Source organism: Tenrec ecaudatus, chromosome 2 (assembly GCF_050624435.1).
Source record: "Tenrec ecaudatus isolate mTenEca1 chromosome 2, mTenEca1.hap1, whole genome shotgun sequence".
In the NCBI taxonomy this organism is placed as follows: domain Eukaryota; kingdom Metazoa; phylum Chordata; class Mammalia; order Afrosoricida; family Tenrecidae; genus Tenrec; species Tenrec ecaudatus.
In genome coordinates, this window is record NC_134531.1 from 76802593 (window position 1) to 76825186 (window position 22594).

A 22594-nucleotide genomic window follows, 5' to 3' on the forward strand; every position below is an offset into this window, starting at 1 on the left:
CTTGACAACTTCAACAAACAGACCCATTGGTCTACTTGGGAGGACTTTGGCTTTCTTTACCTTGCGTTGCCATCCATACTGAAGGCTGCTGTCCTCGATCTTCATCACCAAGTATTTCAAATCCTTCTCATTTTCAGCAAGCAAAGTTGTGTCATCTGCATATCACAGGTTGTTAATAAGCTTTCTCCAATCCCGATGCCACATTCTTCCTCATATAATCCAGATTCTCTGATTATTTGTTTGTTCAGTAGACAGATCGAGTAAATATGGTGATGCAACACGGATGCACATCTTTCTTGATTTTAAATCATTATTCCAAATAAGTATCCCCTTGTTCTCTTCACTCAATTTCCTCTTGATCAATGTACATGTTCTGCATGAGCACAATGAACTGTTCTGGGATTCCTATTTGTCTTAAGGTTATCCACAGTTTGTTACAATTCACACAGCTTAATGCTTTTGCATAGTCAATGAGACACAAGTAAATATCTTTCTGGTATTTTCTACTTTCAGCCAAGATCTATCTGAAGTCAGCAATGATATCATTTGTTCCAAGTCCTCTTCTGAATCCAGCCTGAACCTTTGGCAGTTCCCTGTCAATGTACTACTGCAACCTTTGTTGGATGATCTTCAGTAAAATTTTACTTGCATTGGATATCAATGATATTGTTCTGTAATTGGCACACTCTGATAGTTCACCTTTCTTTGTAATGGTTACACATATAGATCTCTTTCTATCAGTTGGCCAAGTAGCTGTCTTCCAAACTTCATGGCACAGATGATTAAGTGCTTTCAGTGCTTCATCAGATTGTTGAAACATTTCCATTTCTTTATTATCAGTTCCTGGAACATTCTTTTTTGCTAATACTCTCAGTATAGGTTGGACTTCTCCCTTCAGTACCATTGCTTCTTGCTCATGTGCTACCTCTTGAAATGGTTGTAGCGGTCAGTTGTTTTGAGTATGGTGGCTTTCTGTATTCTTTGCATCTTCTTTTAATGGTTCCTACGTCACTCTTACTTTGCCCATAGAATCTTTCAATGCTTCAATGTCAGGCTTGAATTTTTTCTTAAGTTTCTTTTCAGTTTTAAATGTGCTGAGCTTGTTCTTCCTTTGAGTTTAAAACTGGAAGTTCACCAGCTTTAGACTGAACTAGGCTCAGATCTGCCTTTGAAATATCATAGGGTGGTGACTATGAGGTAGCTCCTTTGAATCTCTAAAGTTCAATTTCCTCACTGTAAAATGGAAATAATAGCACCAGTCCCAGGGGATTAGAGGCAACATGTGTAGGGTGCTTTGCCAAATACCACACACCCAGGTGTGTGGAAATCTTTCCACAAGGAAAGGCAGAGATATTGGAAGTTTGAATGAGCAGCACTTAGGGATTATGTGTGAAGTGTGAGAGTGAGGCAGGATTTGAGGAAAATGCCAAGGTTTCTAGTCTGGGAGAATGGAAATGCTTGCTATTGCTTCCAGAACTAATGATGGTTGGGGGAGAAGACCATGTGGATTTCTAAGATGCTTAGAAATCGACCCTGAGTATTTGTGGATAGACATCTATAAGACAGCATTTGGTAATTGTGTAAATAGATAGCTCCTGCTGGTTCCAGCAGAAAACATAGACTTTGTCCACTTAAGCACACACACGTGCATGCGTGCAAGCTCATGCATGTGGGCACACTCACACACACACCCTTGCAGACCTTTAAGAGCTTGAAGTAGAGTCTAGTCTTCATGCTGAAGATGCTTTAGGACAGTGGTCTTTGAACATGAGTTTCTAAAACTGAAAGGCTTATTAGAACACAAATAGATTAAAACACAGATAGCTAAACTCTACTGCTAGGGTTTCTGATTTCTCAAGTCTAGGGGCCTGAGGAGTGGCACTTCCTGGTGCTGCTGCTGCTGTGCAGGTTAATGGCTCACACATTGAGAATTGCTGTCTTAGACTGCTAGGAAGCCCTGGTGATACAGTGGTTAAAAACTCAGCTGCTAAGTGGAGCAAAGCAATGAAGTCACTCAAGAATCCCAAAAGTAGACTTCCAAGTTGGTGGGCAAGGTGTGGCATTTCACCAGATCTGATTGGAAAACAATGAGCACACAGATTTAGAACTATTTATAGTTTTTTTCTTTCTTCTTTTATCTAATGTCTATCCATACAAGATAAGAAGGATAACCAATCCCAAGGAGAAAATAATGGGGCTGATGGCTCCAGGAGTACATGGGAGAGGAGGAGGCAAGAGAAAGGGAATGGGGAGCCAACAAACCCAGGAACAAGGTGCCAACAAGAGATCTCAAATTAATGGTGAGGAGGGCATAGAATGCCTGGTGGGGGTTAATCAAGTGCAATGTAACTGAGAGAAAGTACTGAGAGTCGAATGAAGGGAGAACATGATAGTGGGCAGTAGGAAAGCAAAAAGAAATAGATGAAAGAACGAGGAGGCAAAAGACATTTATAGAGGTACAAATATAGGCATGCACATATGTAAATATATTAATAGGGATATAGGCATATGTACATATATTTAAATGTATTAAGATAGCAGACACATTGGATCTCTACTCAAGTACTCCCTCAATGCAAGAACACTTTGTTTTAATAACCCAGCATTCTGCGATGCTTACCTTCCCAATATGATCGCTGAAGTCAAAATGGGTGCATAAACAAATGTGGTGAAGAAAGCTGATGGTGCCTGGCTATTAAAAGACAGTGTCTGGGATCTTAAAGACTTAAAGTTAAATAAGCAGCTATCTAGAAGAGAAGCAACAAGGCTACATGGAAGAAGCACACCAGCCTGTGTGATCATGAGGTGTTGACGGGATCAGGTATCAGGCATCAGAAGACCCCAAACAAATAAATATATTGATGCCAATGATGGGGGCCAGAAAGAAGGCCCAAAGCCCATCTGTAGACAATCGAACAGTCCCTCACAGAAGGGTTACAAGGAAGGAATCAGTCAGCTAGGGTGCAGCATAGCACCGATGAACACACAAAATTCCTCTGATTATTTAAAGTGTCCCCCTCCCAACCCCCAGTAGCATGACCCCAGTTCTACCTTACAAATCTGGCTAGACTGGAACATGTACACTGGTACAGACAAGAACTCTCGACACATGGAATCCCAGGTCAGATAAACCCCTCAGGAACATCAATGGGAGTAGTAATACCAGGAGGGTAGGGGCAAAGTGGGAGAAGGGGGAGAAACAGGGAATGGACAAAAATGGTTGATGTATAACCCCCCCAGGGGGAGGAACAATAGAAACATGGGTGAAGGAGATAGTGGACCGTGTGAGACATGAAAAATAATAATAATTTACAATTTATCAGGGGTCCATGAGGGTAGGAATGTGGGGGAAGGAGGGGAAAAAGAGGAGTTAATACTAAAGGCTCAAGCAGAAAGAAAATGTTTTGAAAATGATCATGGCAACATATGTACAAATGTGTTCGATACAATTGATGTATGGATTATTATAGAGCTGTATGAGCCCCCAAATGAAATGATTTACTAATTAAAACAAACCCCCAAAACTCAGCTGCTAACTAAAAATCAGGACATCGTGTTAGGTAAAGTGGAGGGCAGGAGGGGCTGTGGGAAGCAACTCTGAGACATGGTGGCCCCAGATTAGACACAGTGATTTTAACATGGTCTGTTGGTCAGCCATTTGCAGTGGAATTGGAAGCTGGATCTCTTTTCTCCCTCCCAGTGCACCACACTTGAGCCGCCTCTGCCTTTAAGTAAGGCTCAGAGTAGACTTCGAAAATGCTGATGCCACAAGCAAGAGCGATTTCATTAATATCATTGATCCTCAGGCCCAGAACAAGATTTAGGGAGCTGGCCTTTTGAGAGTACACAGCAGATTGCAGGGGGGTTGGCAGAAACTCAACTTGACAAATGTGGAGTGTTTTTTTTATTTGTAATAGCCCTGGTTCATAATTCTTAGAATGATAAGCCATTGGCCTATGAACCTCATTGAAGAGAGAGCCAGGATGAGCTAAAAAAATAAAATTAATGATCATAAAAATTTAATAGTAAATTTAATTATCATAAATAAAATTTACTATCATAAAATTATGCTGAATGCATCTTGACCACATCTCTCAATATTCTAATTTTGGTAGGATCCAAAGCAACTAAGGGTATACTTGTCCTTTGAGATCAATGACAATGAGGGTAGGGATGGAAGGAACACTATCCCTACTCTCCCGCTAGCTCATTGTATGCTGAAGGAACACTGAACTGGTCCAGGTGATGAGATAACTTGAAAAGGTTAATGTTGACTGTGTTAGCAGAGTTGACTGGAGAAAGAAATCCAGTGACACTCATATATGTATAAGAAAGAGCTTTATATTATATATTTTAATTGTATATCAAGAAGGCGTGCCAACCCAATCTAACAAGTCCATAAATCTGATACTAATATATAAGTCCCTCTTCAGATTCATACAACCACATGCAATGATGCATAATGCAGGTGTTAGATTGGGGAATGGAATGCAAGCTCACCTTGGGCGCACGCAAGAATTACGACCAGTTGAGATGCAAAAATGGTAAAAGGAGTTTATTTTTCTAGCTCGAGCTAGGGCTTTCCTCCCTCCCCCCACTGCCCAGCGCAGTGCAGACCCAGGCTCCAAAGGGGATCAGCCCCGAGTTCTTTGTTCTCCAGGCTTTTCTAGGGATAGGGGGCAAGGGGCAGTCCAGGGTTATTATTCTTTAAATTGATTGGAGAATATTTCTGGTGCCAGTCTTGTCCCGCAGTGACTGGCCAGTAGGGTCGTGTGTGTCCTCCCCATTGGTCTGCTGATGGTGGGTGGTCGCCTGTTGAACACTGTGTCCCATTGGTCAGCGTGTGTCAGGCTACACCAGGCGGTGGTTTACGTCTGTTCCTGAAACTGAACCTTGGGCCTTTCCAAGAAACCGAAACTTAGGCCCACCTCACACTTTGGTTTTCCACAGCCTGTTCCAGCCCTGACCCAGGTGAACTATACCTGTGCCTCACACAGGAAGTTGTGCGGATCCAAGGTTGGTGGACACGTGGCAGGGCTCCAGCAGCTCTGAGGGTGGCCAGCAAGCAGGCAGGTGAAAGGGGAGATACTAAAAGCATTGGGCCCCAGGGTCCCCACTTCTAAGAAGGCCACACCCTAAAGGACACAGTCTTAGGCTGTGACCCGATTGCCAAGTTTAACTCCACCCCTAGCCAGGAGTGTCTACTTGACATAAAATCATCTGACTACCACAATGATGGTATTAATTAATATTTATCAGTGTCATTGACTTATACATGTGAAGACTGTAAAAATGTCAAATATTTTGTTATCTATGTATTTACCAGAATTAAGAAATGAACACTGTGAGCAAAGACAGCACTATTTATCCAGAAGCACTTACAGATTTACCCTAGATGTAATTATTTATTTTCATTTACCACAAACTATATAATGTTTATCATTTATCCAGAGGACTGTCTGTTTATCATTTATACAGAGGACTGTCTATTATTAGACTCTAGTAGAAACAAACACCCTTTTTTAGGGATTTCATCAGCGAACAAGGTTGTGCCACGCATCACAGGTTGTTAAATGGCCTTCTTCTAGTTCTCTTGCCTCATTTTTCTTCAAACAGACCAGCTTCACTAAAAATTTTCTCTGTGTCAGGGGAAACCAGCCCCTAACACATCATTACGGGTCTGGTAGATGCAATTGTACAGTGAAAATAAGTAAAGGTCATAGTAAAGTTATAGAGAGTATGAGAGATAGAAGTGAAGTATTGAAATAAATGGAGTCAGAAACAATTCATGGTAGCATGCTCACCTCAGCCTTGCTTGGTGGTCCACGTGGAGGGAGAGAGTGATCTTTAATGCTAGCCCAGGCTTTTATCTTCTCTGGGGACATACAAGCCCCCTAATTACAGGTGAGGACATACACCCCAGGAAGGGGTTGTGCTATAGGTAATACAGTAATGAGAACGGGTGGTCTAGGGATGTACACGCAATAGGAAGAGGAGGGATTGGGGGTATACATATGGTAAGATGGGCGATCCTAGATTCATGAAGGCGGCCTAACCTTGGTCACCCTTGGGCGGGTTTGACCTCTCTGGGGTCTCCTACAAGGAAATAGACAACTACTATCCTTATCAGGAGGGAGTGGGCCCTATTTGTTGTGGGATAAACAGTGGTGACTGCTTGCTCTAGATGATTGATAGCTCTCAGGGAAAATAACCCCTGACCTACTTCTGATGACCTCCAAGTGTATGGTCATTCTCAAGCAGCTGTTTGGCATATATTTGGGGGAGATAGCTTGGGAGAAAACCTTTTGTATCCCACAGCTCTGCATATATAGTTGGAATAAATATGGTGAAAGGATGCAACTCTTGACTCACATCTTTCCTGATTTTAAACTATTTTAAACATTATCTTAATTGCTTCTTCCATGAGCATTGATTGTGGATCTAAGTAAGACAAATTTTTTGACAACTTAAACCACTTATCATGCTGTTACTTATTGTCTGGATGTGAGGATTTGGGTCTTCCTTACACTGAGTTGTGATCCATATTGAAGGCTGCAATCCTGGATCTTCATCAGCAAGTGCTTCAATTCCTGCTCACTTTCAGCAAGTAAGATTGTATTTCTGCAGGCTGTTGATAAGCCTTCCTCCAATCCCGAGCCCTACTCTCTTCATATAATCCAGCTTCTCTGGTGATCTCCTCAGTATGTAGATTGAACAAGTATGGTGAGACGATAAAACCCCGATTCACACTTTTCCTGATTTTAAACCATGCCTCACACCTTGTTCTCCTGATACAGCTGTGTCTTGATCCATGTACAAGTTCCAAATGAGCACAGTGAAGTGTCCTGGAATTCTCACTCTTCTCCAGGTCATCCACGGTTTAATGTGAACCACTCAGTCAAATGCCTTTGCACAGGTAATGACACGCAAACACCTCTCTGGTCTTCTCTGCTTCGAGCCAAGATCCACCTGACATCAGCAATGAGATCCCTTGTTCCACATCCTCTTCTGGAATCTGGCCTGAACTTCTGGCAGTTTTGTATGTGATATTGTTCAATCATTTTCTATCGGGTCACTTTTCTTTAGAATGGGCACAGATCTGGATCTCCTCCATTCAGTTGGCCAGGTATCTGTCTCCTAAACTTTGGGGCAGAGAGAAGTGAGTGTTTCCAGTTCTTCATCACCCCGTTGAAACATTTCAATTGGCTTCTGTCAGTTTTTGGAGCCTGGATTTTTTGCTAATGCCATAAATACTATTTGGTTCTCTTCCTTCAGTATTATGCGATCTTGATCACATATTCCCTGTTGAAATGGTTGAATGCTAGCCAAATCTTTTAAATACCATGACTCATCAAAAGACCCTTCTTTTGATGTCTCTTGAATTACATAATATTTTGCCCACGGAATCTTTCTTTTTTTTTTTCTTCCCTTTTTTCCATTTCTGGAATAATTTCATTTGTTTGTTTGTTTATTTATTTATAATAAAAATCATTTTATTGGGGGCTCTTACAACTTATATAACAATCCATACATCAATTGTATCAAGCATGTTTGTCCATATGTTGCCATCATTATTTTCTAGACATTTCCTTTCTTTTTTAAAAAATCATTTTATTGGGGGCTCATACAACTCTTATCACAATCCATACATACATCAATTGTGTAAAGCATGTCTGCACATTCACTGCCCTCATCATTCTCAAAACTTTTGCTCTCCACTTAAGCCCCCTGCATCAGGTCCTCATTTTTCCCCTTCCCTCCCCGCTCCCAACTCCCTCATGGGCCCTTGATAATTTATAAATTATTATTTTGTCATATCTTGCCCTGTCCGATGTCTCTCTTCACCCACTTTTCTGTTGTCCATCCCCCAGGGAGGAGGTCACAAGTAGATCCTTGTAATTGGTTCCCTCTTTCCAACCCACTCTCCCTCTACCCTCTCAATATCGTCACACACCACTGGTCCTGGAGGGATCATTCGCCCTGAACACCCTGTGTTTCCAGTTCCTATCTGTACCAGTGTACATCTTCTGGTCTAGTCAGACTTGCAAGGTAGAATTCAGATCATGATAGTGGCGGGGGATGGGGGGGGGAGGTGTGCACGCGAGGAAGCATTTAGGAACTAGAGGAAAATTGTATTTTTCATCGTTGCTACATCGCACCTTGACTGGCTCATCTCCTCCCCTAGACTCCTCTGCAAGGGGATCTCCAGTGGCCGACAAATGGGTTTTGGGTTTTCACTACACACTCCCTCCTCATTCACAATGATATGATATTTTGTTCTGATGATGCCTTATATCTGATCCCTTTGGCACCTTGTGATCACACAGGCTGGTGTGCTTCTTCCATGTGAGCTTTGTTGCTTCTGAGCTAGATGGCTGCTTGTTTACCTTCAAGTCTTTAAGACCCCAGACGCCATATCTTTTGATAGTCAGGCACCATCAGCTTTCTTCACCACATTTGCTTATTCACCTGCTTTGTCTTCAGCGGTTGTGTCGGGAAGGTGAGCATCATGGAATGCCAATTTATAGAACAAAGTATTCTTGCATTGAGGGAGTACTTAGTGGAGGCCCAATGTCCTTCTGCTCCCTTAATACTAAACCTATAAGTGTAGGCACATAGATCTATGCCCACGGAGTCTTTTAATACTGTTACTCGAGACTTAAATGTTTCTTAAATTTTTTTTAGCTTGAGATAGGCTAGGCATGCTCTTCCTTTTTTGCTTCCTCCCTCCAGGTCTTTGAAAATTTCTATGCGTGCTTATTTAAGTAGGTGCAAGAGTAGGTAAAATAAAGAGGAACTTCTTTCCCTCCTATTACTATCATGTTCATTGTTGCAAATGCACTGTGATTTCTCTCTTTCTAAGTATACAATATTATTTACAATCGTTTGACACTAGCAATTAACCAGAGGTATTCTGTCAATGAACTTGTCATTATCATTTTAGAAGTCTCATTTAAGTGATTTCTCCCTAATGTCTAACTGAATGCTTTCACAGCTGTTTCCTTTTCAAGGAGATTAGCCATTCATATGCTTTGAGGAAACATTTTGTGGTTCCCTTGATCAAAAAGCATTTAATTTTCTGAGAAGACTCATCAAAGATGAATATTTTGCTAGAAATCTAATCTAGACTTTACTTTTTAAATGTTAGATAAGAGTTGTCCTACACATTGGGCCACTACTCAAGTACTCCCTTAACGCAAGAACACTTTGTTCTAATAACCTGGCATTCCATCATGCTCACCTTTCCAACACAATCGCTGAAGACCAAATGGGTGCATAAGAAAATGTGGTGAAGAAAGCTGATGGTGCCTGCCTATCAGAAGATATAGCATCTGGGGTCTTAAAGACTTGATGATAAAGAAGTGGCCTCTAGCTGAGAAGCAACAAAGCTCACATGGAAGAAGCACACCAGACTGTGTGATTATGAAGTGTCGATGGGATCAGGTATCAGGCATCAAAGAACAAAAAAATCATATCAGTGAATGAGTGGGAGGGTGGAGCGGAGACTCAAAGCCCGTCTGTAGGCAATTGGACATCTCCTTACAGAAGGGTCACAAGGAAGAGAGGAGCCAGTCAGGATGCAGTGTAGCACCAATGAAACATATAACTTTCTTCTAGTTCTTTAATCCTTCCTCCCCGCACTATCATGAGCCCAATTCTACCTTATAAATCTGGCTAGACCAGAGCATGTACACTGGTACAGATAAGAGCTGGAAGTACAGGGAATTCAGGATAAATAAAAACTTCAGGACCAGTAATGAGAGTAGCAATACCAGGAGGGTAAGGGTAAGGTGGGGGAGAAAGGGGAAACCTATCACTATGATGTACATGTAACCCCCTCTCAGGGGGATGAGCACAGAAAAGTGGGTGAAGGAAGACAGCAGTCAGTGTAAGACATGAACAAAATTTTTTTTGAAAAAAAAATTAAAAATAAATTATCAAGGGTTTATGAAGGAGAGAGGGTGGAGAAAGGAGGGGATAAAATGAGAAGCTGATACCAAGGGCTCAAGTAGAAAGAAAATGTTCTGAAAATGATGATGGCAACAAATGTACTTGACACAACGGATGCATATATGAATTGTGATAAGAGCTGTATGAGCCCCCAATAAAATGATTTTAAAAAGGATTTGTCCTACAATGATTTCTAGAAGCCTCAGTTCTTCTCTATTAAGAAGTGAATGTCCTTGTTCCTAGCCTCTATTTTCTATTTTAAGCCAGTGCTCTATCCATGACAAACATCTTTAATCTACAACTTGGTTGTATAAAAATAGTTTTTAATAAGTGGTGGTGGTGTGTGTAATTGTGTCAAAGTGAATCCAGTTAGGTTGAGGAATTTTCCACCAGACTTAAGAGCCCTAAGGGTCTGAACAAAGCAAGTAAGAAAAGTCTTATCAGAGGTGCCTAATCAGTTGAGGAGAGAGGTACCCCCCCCCTAAGTGCCACTAATGGTCTCCTTTGCAGAGGTTATTTTATCCAGCTACAGACCTCAAATTGGTCACAGCAGACCCAGAAGCATGCACCAAGAAGGTGACCCTGACCTCCCCGTGGACTCCAGAACCTTAAGACTCATGTCAAAGGACCAAACAATACACAGGAACTATGTCATTTGTGCTACAAAGAGCCCTTTCCAAATCTGTTGATTACTTGATGCTAAACTAGGGCCCCGGCCCCTTCATGAATAATACATTGCACTTCCCAGGCTCCTGCATAGGTACAAACTTCCTCTTTCCCATAGACTTAAAAATTCCCCAATGTCTTTGTTCTGGTAGGCAGTGCCCTAAGACTTATCTCCCTATCTCCTTCCTTGAGTGCAGGTAAATAAACCATCTTATGCTCAAGCTCCACAATGCTTTGTTATTCTTAAAAGTAGAAAGCATCAAATCCCTTGAGTTCAGTAACAAACTGTTTGGGAAAATGCAGATTATGAAGGTGGCAACATTCCTGCCTCCTCTGCTTGAAGAAACCAGTTCAATTTTTGTTCAAGTTTTAGCAAAATTCCACCCAGAGGGATGTTATGACTTTAAGTGGGGGTGGGGGCTCCTTTCAGCTCCCTTAAAGCATTTTGGAGGAAAAGGAAGGGGACTGACAGGCAAAGTTGTTAAATGTTAAATCAAAAGCTGAAAAGTCATTGAATGCAAAATAATTCAAACTCCAAATGAGAGAGCTCAGGAGGGACTTCTCGGAATGCGGGGGAAATGTCAAAGCGGCAGCAGTGGCGAGAAAATGGAAGTCTTCTCTTAGAAACAAAGGCCTTTTTTGCCTTTTTGCCTCCTTGACCCTCTCCTTTTAAAATTAGGGGTGGGGCAGATGACAAATCCCAGAGAAGATAGATGCCTGGTGAACAGGGGAAACTGCTGGCTGAGCAAGAACTGCAGGGGCAGAGGGTGAGAGGCTCCACCTCATGCTGTAAAGGATCTGAGAACAGGCCGAGAAAAGCTGCCAACAGCTGGCATATGAATTAAGGAGGATGGCCTTACAGAAATAGAAAAAATGACCTCTCTCTAAAATCTAGAGGGAAAAGATGATAGGAACCAGTAAGAGGAAAAACTCATTGCATATTGGAGCATGAAAAGACCTTAGAGATCATGGAACCCAGTCACTGCATTTTAGAGATGAACCAGCGGTTAAATAGGGCGAGCCATCGGATTCTAGATTGGTCAAGCACAGTATACTCTATTTGCATTGGAATGAATATAATATAACCTTCCTATTTTAAAAAAGCAATTGTGCAGTCCTAGAAGAAAGACTCTTTATCTCGTGGCTTGTTGTAACACCTGTTTGAGAAACACCAGGTTAATTGGCTTGACCAAGAGTTACCGGTATAGCTTGTTTCATGAGATTGCTTTAAATTTTGTTCTTAAGTTTTTGGCAAGAAATATCCCCTTTATATATGATGTTCAGACAAAATCTCCATACATTAAATTTTTTTAAATAAATTGGTAAGGCATTTGAGCAATGTTGTAACATGTAGTGGGGAGACAGCATGGAAAAGGATGCTGGAAGATGAGGTCTTTCATTGCTACCTCCCAAACACCAATCTTGGGCTTCTAGGTCAAACTTTAGCTGGTCTTCCAGCCTCCTGGTTTGTCCCTTCCAGCTGGCCTTTGGCAAGTGCAAATCTGGTTGTAGTACTGTCTCACTGCTGCAGTTGACTGGGCTTAGGATAGCTGCTGCCTGCACCCTCCATGCCGCATCTTTCCTCCTCATTTGTAGTTTTTCTTCCATCTCCATACACCCAAGCTATAAGGATCCTTCTTTCCAAATTTACAGAATAGCTTCAGCACCATATTTTACCCAATCCATTTTGTCTGTCCACATTCAGTTCTGGTCTTCAATCCCATCAAGTGAGGTTATACAATCATCACTGCTACCAGCTCCCTATTCCCCTTCTTCCCCTCCCCGCCTTTCCATACCCTCAGGGAGCCATTACTCCTTTAACTACTTCTGAAGCCTTACCTGTCTTGACTTTCATGGACAGCATAATCTTAAATATACAAATGAACATATACAAATCTAACTAGATTAATGGGGTATCTTTTATTACTTTTATACCATCAGGCCAACATCAGATCTCTGCAGCATTGCTAGCCATTCTCTTCTGCCTAGGTTGTTCCTCCTGACATCCCACCCCACCCCCCTAATGACTGTCGACTAATAGTTCTGGACTCAAATAAGTCCTTTATGGGTACTCTCAGTTAATGTTGGCATCTCTCTAATGGTGTCTGTCTCACTCAACCCTGTACACACAAGTTATAATACCGATAATATTTTATTGCATTTATTTGTTTATATTCTTAAGCTACACCACTGGTTTTCAACACATGTAATGCACATACAAGTTATTTAGAAGTTTCTTTAAATATAGATTTACTTGACCTCATCCCAAGAGATTCTGATTGTGTAGGTGGGTACCAGGAATCTGCATTTTTAACAAGGCTATGATAGAATCCTTTTGCATTTGAGAATATGGCATTAGGCGTAAAACAAATGAGAAGTTGATAAATAATTGTACCTTATTGAGATTTCAAGAGTGCTGAGAAGCCCTGGTGGCTTGGTGGTTATGCATTAGTCTGCTAACTGCAAGTTCAGCAATTCAAAACCACCAGCCATTCTGTGGGAGAAAGATGAGGCTTTCTACTCCCGTACAGTCTTGGAAACACACAGAGTCCCACAGGGTCACTATGAATAAGAATAGAATGGATTCAATGGCAGTGAGATTGTTTTTGTGTTGTTGTTGCTATTGTTCTAGTTAAAGTAGATCTAGTAGCTTGTTGATCATGCATTGCGTTGCTAACCACAAGGTCAGCAGTTTGAAACCACCAACTGCTATGTGGAAGACAGAACCCTTCCTATTTCTGTGAAGAGTTACAGCCTCAGAAATCCAGGGGCAGTTCTACCCTGTCCTTTAGGGTCACTATGAGTAGAAATTGACACCAGAGGGCAGTTTTTATATATTTTTTAGTAAAAGCAGCACTCAATCTATCTCCACCTAGTGGTTACTTGCCTAAATTGCAGGTATATTTTAAAGAGGACTTAGGGTGTAAGGTAGTATCGATGAAGAACACAGCTTTCCCCCGGATCCTGGAGGCTTCCTCCCCCCAACTACCATGATCCGAATTCTACCTTGCAGGGCTGGATAGGACAGAGGCTGTACACTGGTGCATATGAGGGTTGGAGGTACAGGGAATCCAGGGTGGATGATACCTTCAGGACCAAGGGTGTGAGGGACGATGCTGGGAGAGTGGAGGGTGAGTGGGTTGGAAAGGGGGAACTGATTACAAGGATCCACATGTGACCTCTTCCCTGGGAGAGGGACAGCAGAGAAGGGGGGAAGGGAGACTCCGGATAGGGCAAGATATGACAAAACAACGATGTATAAATGACCAAGGGCATATGAGGGAGGGGGGAAGGGGGAGGGAGGAGGGGAAAAAAAAGAGGACCTGATGCAAGGGGCTTAAGTGGAGAGCAAATGCCTTGAGAATGATTGGGGCAGGGAATGTATGGATGTGCTTTATACAATTGATGTATGTATATGTATGGATTGTGGTAAGAGTTGTATAAGTCCCTAATAAAATGTAAAAGAAGAAAAGAGAAAAAAATGATTAGGGCAAAGACTGTACAGATGTGCTTTATACAATTGATGTATGTATATGTATGAACTGTGAAAAGAATTGTATGAGCCCCAATAAATTGTTAAAATTAAAAAAAAAAAGTGGGCATCACAAATCTAGGCACAGTTATGACAACCTTGAAACTGTCAGTTGGAGCTCCCCATATTGGAACAAGGGTGTTTGAGGTGTCCACAATTTATTGATGACATCATTCCTCATACAAACTAAGCAACGGTGCCTCAAACAGGTTCTGTATTTTGCCTCTGTTTTCTCTAGTGGAGCTGTCGTCATTCCCCTTCTCGAGCCACTATGGGGCTAACTGTGTTTCCGTAATACTAGAAGTGTAGACAAGGCACATGATGGTCCATGAAAAAGCCAGACTCCTCGGGATTCCTTGCCTTCAGTCCCTTACTTAAAATTTTATGAGATGTTTGTATTGAGTAATCTAAGATCTTGGAGAGATTAACAAGGTTATCAAGTTCAATCATTTACTTCTCAGAGTGAAAAATTGTGGCTCTGGTAGGAGCGTAACATGGCCAGAACCTGTGTTCATATCTGGTCATTTACTGGTCTTTTTATTATCATTGTTCTTCTCATTAGCACAGGGTGGCTATGTGGTTTTCTACTGAATATTCATTCTCTCCTTTCTAACTGCCAACCAGGCTGTCTGCAGCCCAGCGTGCAACCACTACACTAGCGTGTAGCCACCAGACAAGTATCCATTCTCTCCTTTCTAACACAAGATTTTGTTTGAGGCAGCAATGAGCCCAGCTATAATCTCCAACATACCAGCTTCCCTTGCAAACAAACAAGCAAACAAAAAATACCCCAAAAACAGTTTCTGTCAAGTTGATTTGGTTCATGGTGATGCTAATGTGTGTCAGGTAGAATTGTATTCCATAGTGTGTGGAGGTAGATAATCAGCTTTTTATTCTGAAAGATTTCAAGGTAAACTTGGACCTCCAAACTTTCAGTTAGCAGTTGAGTATGCTAATCATTTGCACACACACACCCTCATCTCCTCCTTGCATATGGGAGTGGCTAAATGTCCCCATTCCTTTGCAATAAGACATATGTGGATCTTGCTAAGTGGAGTTTTTGTGAATGCTCTTTTAAAAAGGGCAGATTCAATTGACTTCGTTATTTTCATTTAAAAAGTTTCACCCTTTACTCTTCACACTTCTACCTTATTTCAGCCTCACATATATAGTGGGCAAAAGTGAGGGGCATCCAGGCCCAACCCACTGCTGTCGAGTTGACTCGTGTAGGACAGGGGAGAACCGTCTCATAGGGTTTCCAAGGCAGTAATTTTTTATAGGAGCAGACTGCTGCCTCTTTTTCCCATAAAGTGGTTGGTGAGCTTGAACCATTGACTTTTCACTACAGGGTTCTTTATGCTGTCAGTGTTCCTTATGAAGGGAAAATTTCACCTAAAGAAGAGATAGAAGGAAAGGAAAAGTCAAGTTCCTTGAATAGATGCCCCATTCTTGGATTGCATGTCCCAGATTTCCTGTAACATGAGGATCATGACTCCTTGTTTGCATAAAATCCCATGGGAAGATTGAGTATCAAAGACCCAGAACAAAAAATCATATCAATGTGAATGAGGGGGAGCACGGAGCGGACACCCAAAGCCCATCTGTAGACAATTGGACATCCCCTTACAGAAGGGTCTCAGGGAGGAGACGAGCCAGTCAGGGTGCACTGTAGTAATGAAACACACAACTTTCCTCTAGTTCTTTAATGTTCCCCTCCCCCTCCCGCCAACTATCATGATCTCAAATCTACCTTAAAAATCCGGCTAGATCAGAGGATGTACACTGGTACAGGTAAGAAATGGAAACATAGGGAATCCAGGACAGATAAACCCCTCAGGACCAACAATGAGAGTAGCGATACCAGGAGGTTAAGGGGATAGTGGGGTAGAAAGGGGAAACTGATCACAATGATCTACATATAACCCCATCCCAAGGGATGAACAACAGAAAAGTGGGTGAAGGGAGACATTGGACAATGTAAGATATGACAAAATAATAATACTTTATAAATTCAAGGGTTTGTGAGAGAAAGAGAGTGGGGAGGAAGGGGAAAATGAGGAGCTGATACAAAGGGCTCAATTAGAAAGAAAATATTTTGAAAATGATGATGGCAATAAACGTACAAATGTGCTTGACACAATGGATGTTTATATGGATTGTGTTAAGAGTTGTACAAGCCCCCAATAAAATGACTTAAAAAAAAGAGCTGGAAACACAGGGAATTCAGGAAAGATAAACCCCTCAGGAGCAATAACGAGAGTAGTGATGCCAGGAGGGGAAGGTGAAGGTGGGGGCGGGGGGGAAGAAGGAGTCGATCACAATGATTGATATATAACCCCCTCCCAGGGGGATGGACAACAGAAAAGTGGGTGAAGGGAGACAGCGGTCAGTGTAAGACATGACAGCATTTTTATAAATTATCAAGGGTTCATGAGGGTGGGAGGAAATGAGTTGATACTAAGGGCTCAAATAAAAAGAAAATGTTTTAAAAATGATGATGGCAATATACGTACAAAGGTGCTTGACAGAATGGATGGCTATATAGATTGTGATAAAAGCTCTAAGAGCCCCAACAAAATGATTAAATAAAAAAAGATCCCATGGACAGTGTGAGTTATAAGCAGCTGAGTGCAACCGCTACCCCTCACTACTTCGCTGGACGGCAAACAGACCTCTGTGGGTCTAGAAGGAAATCACAATTCTCTCTCTGCTGGGACAAGTGAGCATTGTCCCCCCCAGTAGAGAGAGAAACTCTCTACAGGTGTGGAGAGTTTGTGGAGCCTAAGGAAAGTGTAGTTGGGAGCAGGTCACTCACCTGCCTGGAGCATCATTTGCTCAGAGCAGAGGACACTGCTGGTTTGTCCATCTGCTTCTCCCCAGTCATTGATTCAGGAGTATCGGTTTGAGGGATTCCACAGCCCTCCTTTCCCTCCCACTCTCTCGGGGATAAAATATGCAAAACTAATTTATATTCCTGCAAGTAGGTGAGAATAACATTCTGGGCCATCACCATTCAATAATGGAAGCTTTGTGCAAAGTAGTGACAGGTGAGAAGAATGATTATATTTTTCACTTTGACAATTGGGTGAAGCAGATTTCTGGCAGTTTTGCAAAGGTTTTATGCCCACATAGTTACCCAAGGGATCTGCTTAGCAACCAAGATGCTTCAAGATGAGAAAAAGCAAACTCTTCTTTCAGCAGCATCTTGGAGCTGACACATTGGAGTACGGAGAGGAGAGAGAAGGACAGGCCTGACCCAGTGTTAGGTCTGTAGAAATTTCAGTCCTATATACCTTGTTCCCAGGCAGAGCCCCCTGGGCTATGAGCATCATTCCCCAAGAATCTTGGGTGGTCTTTCTTAGATTTTTTTCTTTGTGCAATTTTATTTTTTTTCTGCTTATAAGATTCATCATATTTATTGGATGCGTTGTGACAGTTCAGTAAGTAGCATCGTTCTTCCATGCCTGGGCTTTAAACAGAGAAATAAAACAAAAACGTTGGTACTTGGAAAACCAAAATTAAGACCTGTTCGCTTTTAAAGCTGATACTAACGGATGTGGCTTATGTCTGCAGGCAAGTGGGCTTGCTAGTATTGAAACCCGGAATTCCATGTCACCTCCAAAATGGCAGCCACTTCAATTGCTCCTCCGGCAAAGCAGGGCCTCACCTCTATGCTAGGATCATCTAAAGAATATGCTAAGCTGACTCTTTTAGAGTTTTCAAACATAAAGCACTAATGGCCTTTTAAAAAAAAGGTCTTGGCTTGCTATTATGATATTATCCTTTAGAAAACTTATCCCATTACCCTCCCTTCCACAGGGTCTGAGAGCACCCAGTTCACTGCACCTTCACCAACATTAATTATAAGGTGGATAGTTTTCCTTGACATTTTCATTGCGAATTAGATGAAGGTTACAGAAGTGGGAAGTTTTCTATTCCCAGGACTCCCAGATGGTCGATCCTTAACTCTTCTTCAGCCACTCCTTCCCAACCTTCCCTCGCTCCCTCTCCAGCTTGCCCAGAGCCTTCTGAAATGGAGAACAACCACAGACAAAACCAAGTGCATGCCCGCTCATTTCTGCCACACACCTAGGCCACCAAGCCCAACGAGGTGCTCTGCCCAATAAGCTATTGATGTGGAGGAGATGTTTACCTAGGGGAGAAGCATCTCTAGATGGTCTACAGCCAAAGGAAGCAAAGTAGCATCCGCAGTCCCCTTCCCTGCGTTCACACTCCCAGTCCTTCAGTGGGAAGGAGGCACTACTGGGAAATGCACTGCCACAGAAGCTGGGAGACAGAGCCTGTGTCTCGGTGCTTAGTTGTGCTGGGGTTGAGCTCTCCCAGCATCCTCCTCTTGCAGAATTCACAGAGCCGTCACAGAACTGGGAAAAGCTTGCGTGTCCTCTAGAGGCCAAGGCACAGCAAGGAAGGCTTAGGCCTGGGTTCAATGCCACACAGCACATTTTAATAAGCATCTGCCATGCAAAAGGCAGTATTACATGCTGCATAACAGACAAGGCTTTGTTTTGGTCTGGTGCCATGGATGGCGCCCGTTCTCTGGATTACCCTGTAGGCAAGAGACGTGTCTGGGGAGGAGCATGCTCACAGGAACTTGCTCCTTGGGAGTCCCTGAGAAAAGCAGATTGGACTGTCAAAGAGCCCAAGGAGCATTCCTAAGGTTCATTAGGAGGGATAGTAGTGGAAAAATGGGAAAGGCAGTCGGAAGGGCCTGTCTCTTGGTCAGAAAGACGTAAGGAAAGTAGCTTTCCCTAAACACAGTGGAGGTGCAGAGGGTTGGATTATGCAAGAGTCCAGCAGATCCCCTCCTGGGGAAGACAGCTGCTATTGGAGATTCCTACAAAAGAGACTCAAAGGGGATTTGAAGGGAAAATACGTGGACTAGGCACTTCATTAGTCTAGTCCCACGGTTCTCAACCTGTGGGTCTCAACCCCTTTGAGGATCGAATGACTCTTTCACAGGGGTCACCTGATTCATAACAGTAGCAAAATTACAGTTATGAAGTAGCAATGAAAATAATTTTATGGTTGGAGGGTCACCACAACATGAGGAACTGCATTAAAGGGTCATGTTGTTAGGAAGGTTGAGAACCACTGAGCTACACTATAGGGCTTACTGCTAGGCAGTGGGAGTGGGAGGGGGATACGCCTGGGGTTGGCAGTTCAAAACCACCAGCAGCTCTGATGGAGAAAGACGGGGCTTTCCACTGCTGCCAACACTTACAGTCTCAGAAACTCACTGGGGCTCACTATGAGTCAGCATTGACTCCATGGCAGTGAGCTTGGAGATTTTTACTGAAAATGTCAATGTAAAGGTGGTGGGGTGGTGGAAAGTAAAATGAATTAGGTGTAAGATGAAAGAAATGAAAGACCTCAAATCCCCAAACTAAATCTAAGAAATTTTTGGTATCTGAAACATCGTGAGAAATGTTACAATCTCAGTAAGAGAATGTGACGTTTTTAAAATGAGAAGATAAACCTAGAAGAGATTTAAATAAGATAAACGACTGAACTCTGATAAATGATTAAGAGCGCTCTTGATCTCTCTCTCTCTTGAACACACACACACACACACACACACCCTAAGTTATACATGTTTAAAATAAGAATTAAGAGTAATGAAGTCAGTGTTAAAATATATTAGTAATTAAAGTTAACAGAAATCTTAAGAACTAGAAAGGTCATTGTAAATATTATATAAGAAGGGAAAACATAGAATAAAATGAAAAAAAAAGTTTTTACATGTAAGGAAATGGCTGAAAGGTCAAGGGATGATAAGGAAATGGAGAAGGCAGGGATGCCCTGATCCTGCCTCTGTAGCCACCTGCAGAGATGCCAACTCACTGCACAGCCCCAAATGGAGGGTGATCACACAATTGTGGGAGTCATAGTCTAGCCAAGCGGACACATATTTGCGAGACACCAGCCAACCAATGAGAAGTGTCATTTATTTTTTGAAGGTGAAGCGCCAAGTGGCAGGAAATTAAGAGTGTCTCATTGCCTCTTGGTTCTAGACTTTGCCCCAGAGGCTCATGTCTTGGTCTGAGTCTTACATTTATTCTCCTAGCTCCTGGGTGATGCCAATGATGATGCAACTCAACTACTAATCGGAAGGTTGATGGTTCAAACCCACCCAGAGACTCCTTAGAAGTAAGACCTGGTCATCGGCTTCCAAACAATGCTAACCTAGAAAGCCCTATGGATTCTACCTGAGTTGAAAGTAACACACGCAATGAATAATAACAAGGTGGGCAGGCATTTTCTGGAAGAAACAGGCCTAGATTCTGTAGCTACACTACATCACTTCGGACTCTCCTGGGAAAAGAAGAAGAAGTGGAAATAGAGGAAGTGAAAATCAAATAGGATTGAGAGTAAAAATATCTGGAACTATGAACTTTCACTAATAACTCCTTTTTATCTCTTTCGCAGCAGAACAGAAATACACAGTGGCAGGAAGTTCATCTTCTGTAAAGTTACTAAAACGACCCCAATCAGTAATTATACACTCTCACTGCATTGGCTCAAAACTGTGCAGAAGAAAGTGTAACCTAAAGAGAAACCAAAAATAGTCACTTGGTTTTCCTTGCCAAATTCCCCTGAAAAATGTAAATGCACGATCGTTTAAAAATTAGGTAATCAGCTAACAAGTATTTGTTGAGGATACTGTGTTCAGAGCCCTGCAAGCCTTTCTGGAAGCAACGGGGCCAGCCTTCCTGGCCTCTGGGAGTGCATCAGGGGGACACTGGCCACAGCTCACTCCTGAGACATGCTATTCATCAGTATGGTCGTCAAAATATATATTTTGGAAGATGAACCTGCTCCAGGACGGCTCATTGGTCTATTACTAAGACACCCATGCTTGTTTTCTCTCTCTTTGGGAGAAGATATCGTTTGGGGCAAGCAACTAGGACTTTTACCAAAGTGCTATGCTTTGAATCTACTTCTTTAACACATAATCCTGCCTCAGATGCAGTGGTACATCTGACTACACAGCCTCAGCAGCAGCAGGAAGGGTCTTCTGGTCTTGCATATTGACATCAGCATCAAACACTCGTGTTTGTGCTTATTACCTGTAACCTGGTTTCTCCAAGCCTCCCCAGCCTATTCGTAACATAGCAGTCTGACAAACAAGATAGGATTCACTGGGAAACAAGCAGAGCAGAACCAGTGTCACCAACCTCTTTGTCCTGTTCCCCCACCCCTGCCCAGTCTCTAGCCACAGTGAACATTCATCCTGGGTTGTGGCACTCTTTCCAGCACTCTTTCACTTCATATTCCTTCTCAACTAAAAGCTTAATGTTTTGGTTTGTGGTTAGCATTCTAGAGACAATGGATTTTTTTAATGTTAGATTTACATAATTGAAGGTTGTTCACAAACTATGCAACAGATGCTGAATGCCACAATCATATAAGAGAAGTTAGAGAACAAATGCTTTGAGAATGATTGGGGCAGGGAATGTGCAGATTTGCTTTATACAATTGATGTATGTATATGTATGGACTGTGATAAGAGTTGTATGGGCCCCTAATAAAATGTAAAAAAAAAGAAAAGAGGAGAAAAAAAGAGAAAATGATTAGGGCAAAGAATGTACAGATGTGCTTTATACAATTGATGTATGTATAAGTATGGATTGTGATAAGAGTTGTATGAGCCCCTAATAAAATGTTTTATTAAAAAAAGAGAGAAGTTAGATTGCCTGATACCAGAGGAAACTTCTCCCTGAGAGATTCAGGCAATTGTTGGTGGTTGTAGGAGCCATGTGGATGAAGAGAAGCTCAAGAAGGGAGAGGGTCAACATTGGGTGCTGTAGTATCCCAGCTCTGCTGATCTCCTCTGAAATCCCTGTACAACAAACACGTGCATCCACACACAATTAATCCCCCATACTGTGTACACAGGCCCTTATGTAAATTTAGATTTGGATTTAAGTCCATTATAATGATCACTGCCACAAGTCTGATTCATAGGGACCTTACAGGAGAGGGTAGAGCTACCCCTGTAGGTTTTAGAGACTGCAACTCTTTACAGGAGTAGAAAGCCTCATCTTTCTCCTGCAGATCGGGGGCTTTCAAATGGCCGATCTTGTGGTTGGCAGCCCAGTGTGTAACCCACTCAATCACCAAGACTGCTGTGGCTTGGCATCTTAGAGGACTTCCTTTTTAGTGTGTGATAGTCCTTCACCTTCACCTATGGAGACAGGGGAAGGAAAAAAAGAAAACAACATTTCAAGATTTGAAATTATTTTTAATCACCATGTAAATTGCAGAAAGAACAGATGGTATTACAACTTTTTAAAATTGTGAATTAAGGGAAGCTTTACAGAGCAGATCATCAGAGTTACATTCAACAATGTACACACATGTTTCAGCTCATGCATTGCAATTCCCACCAGGTGCCATCACTCCTGCTTTCTTCCTGTCTTTCCG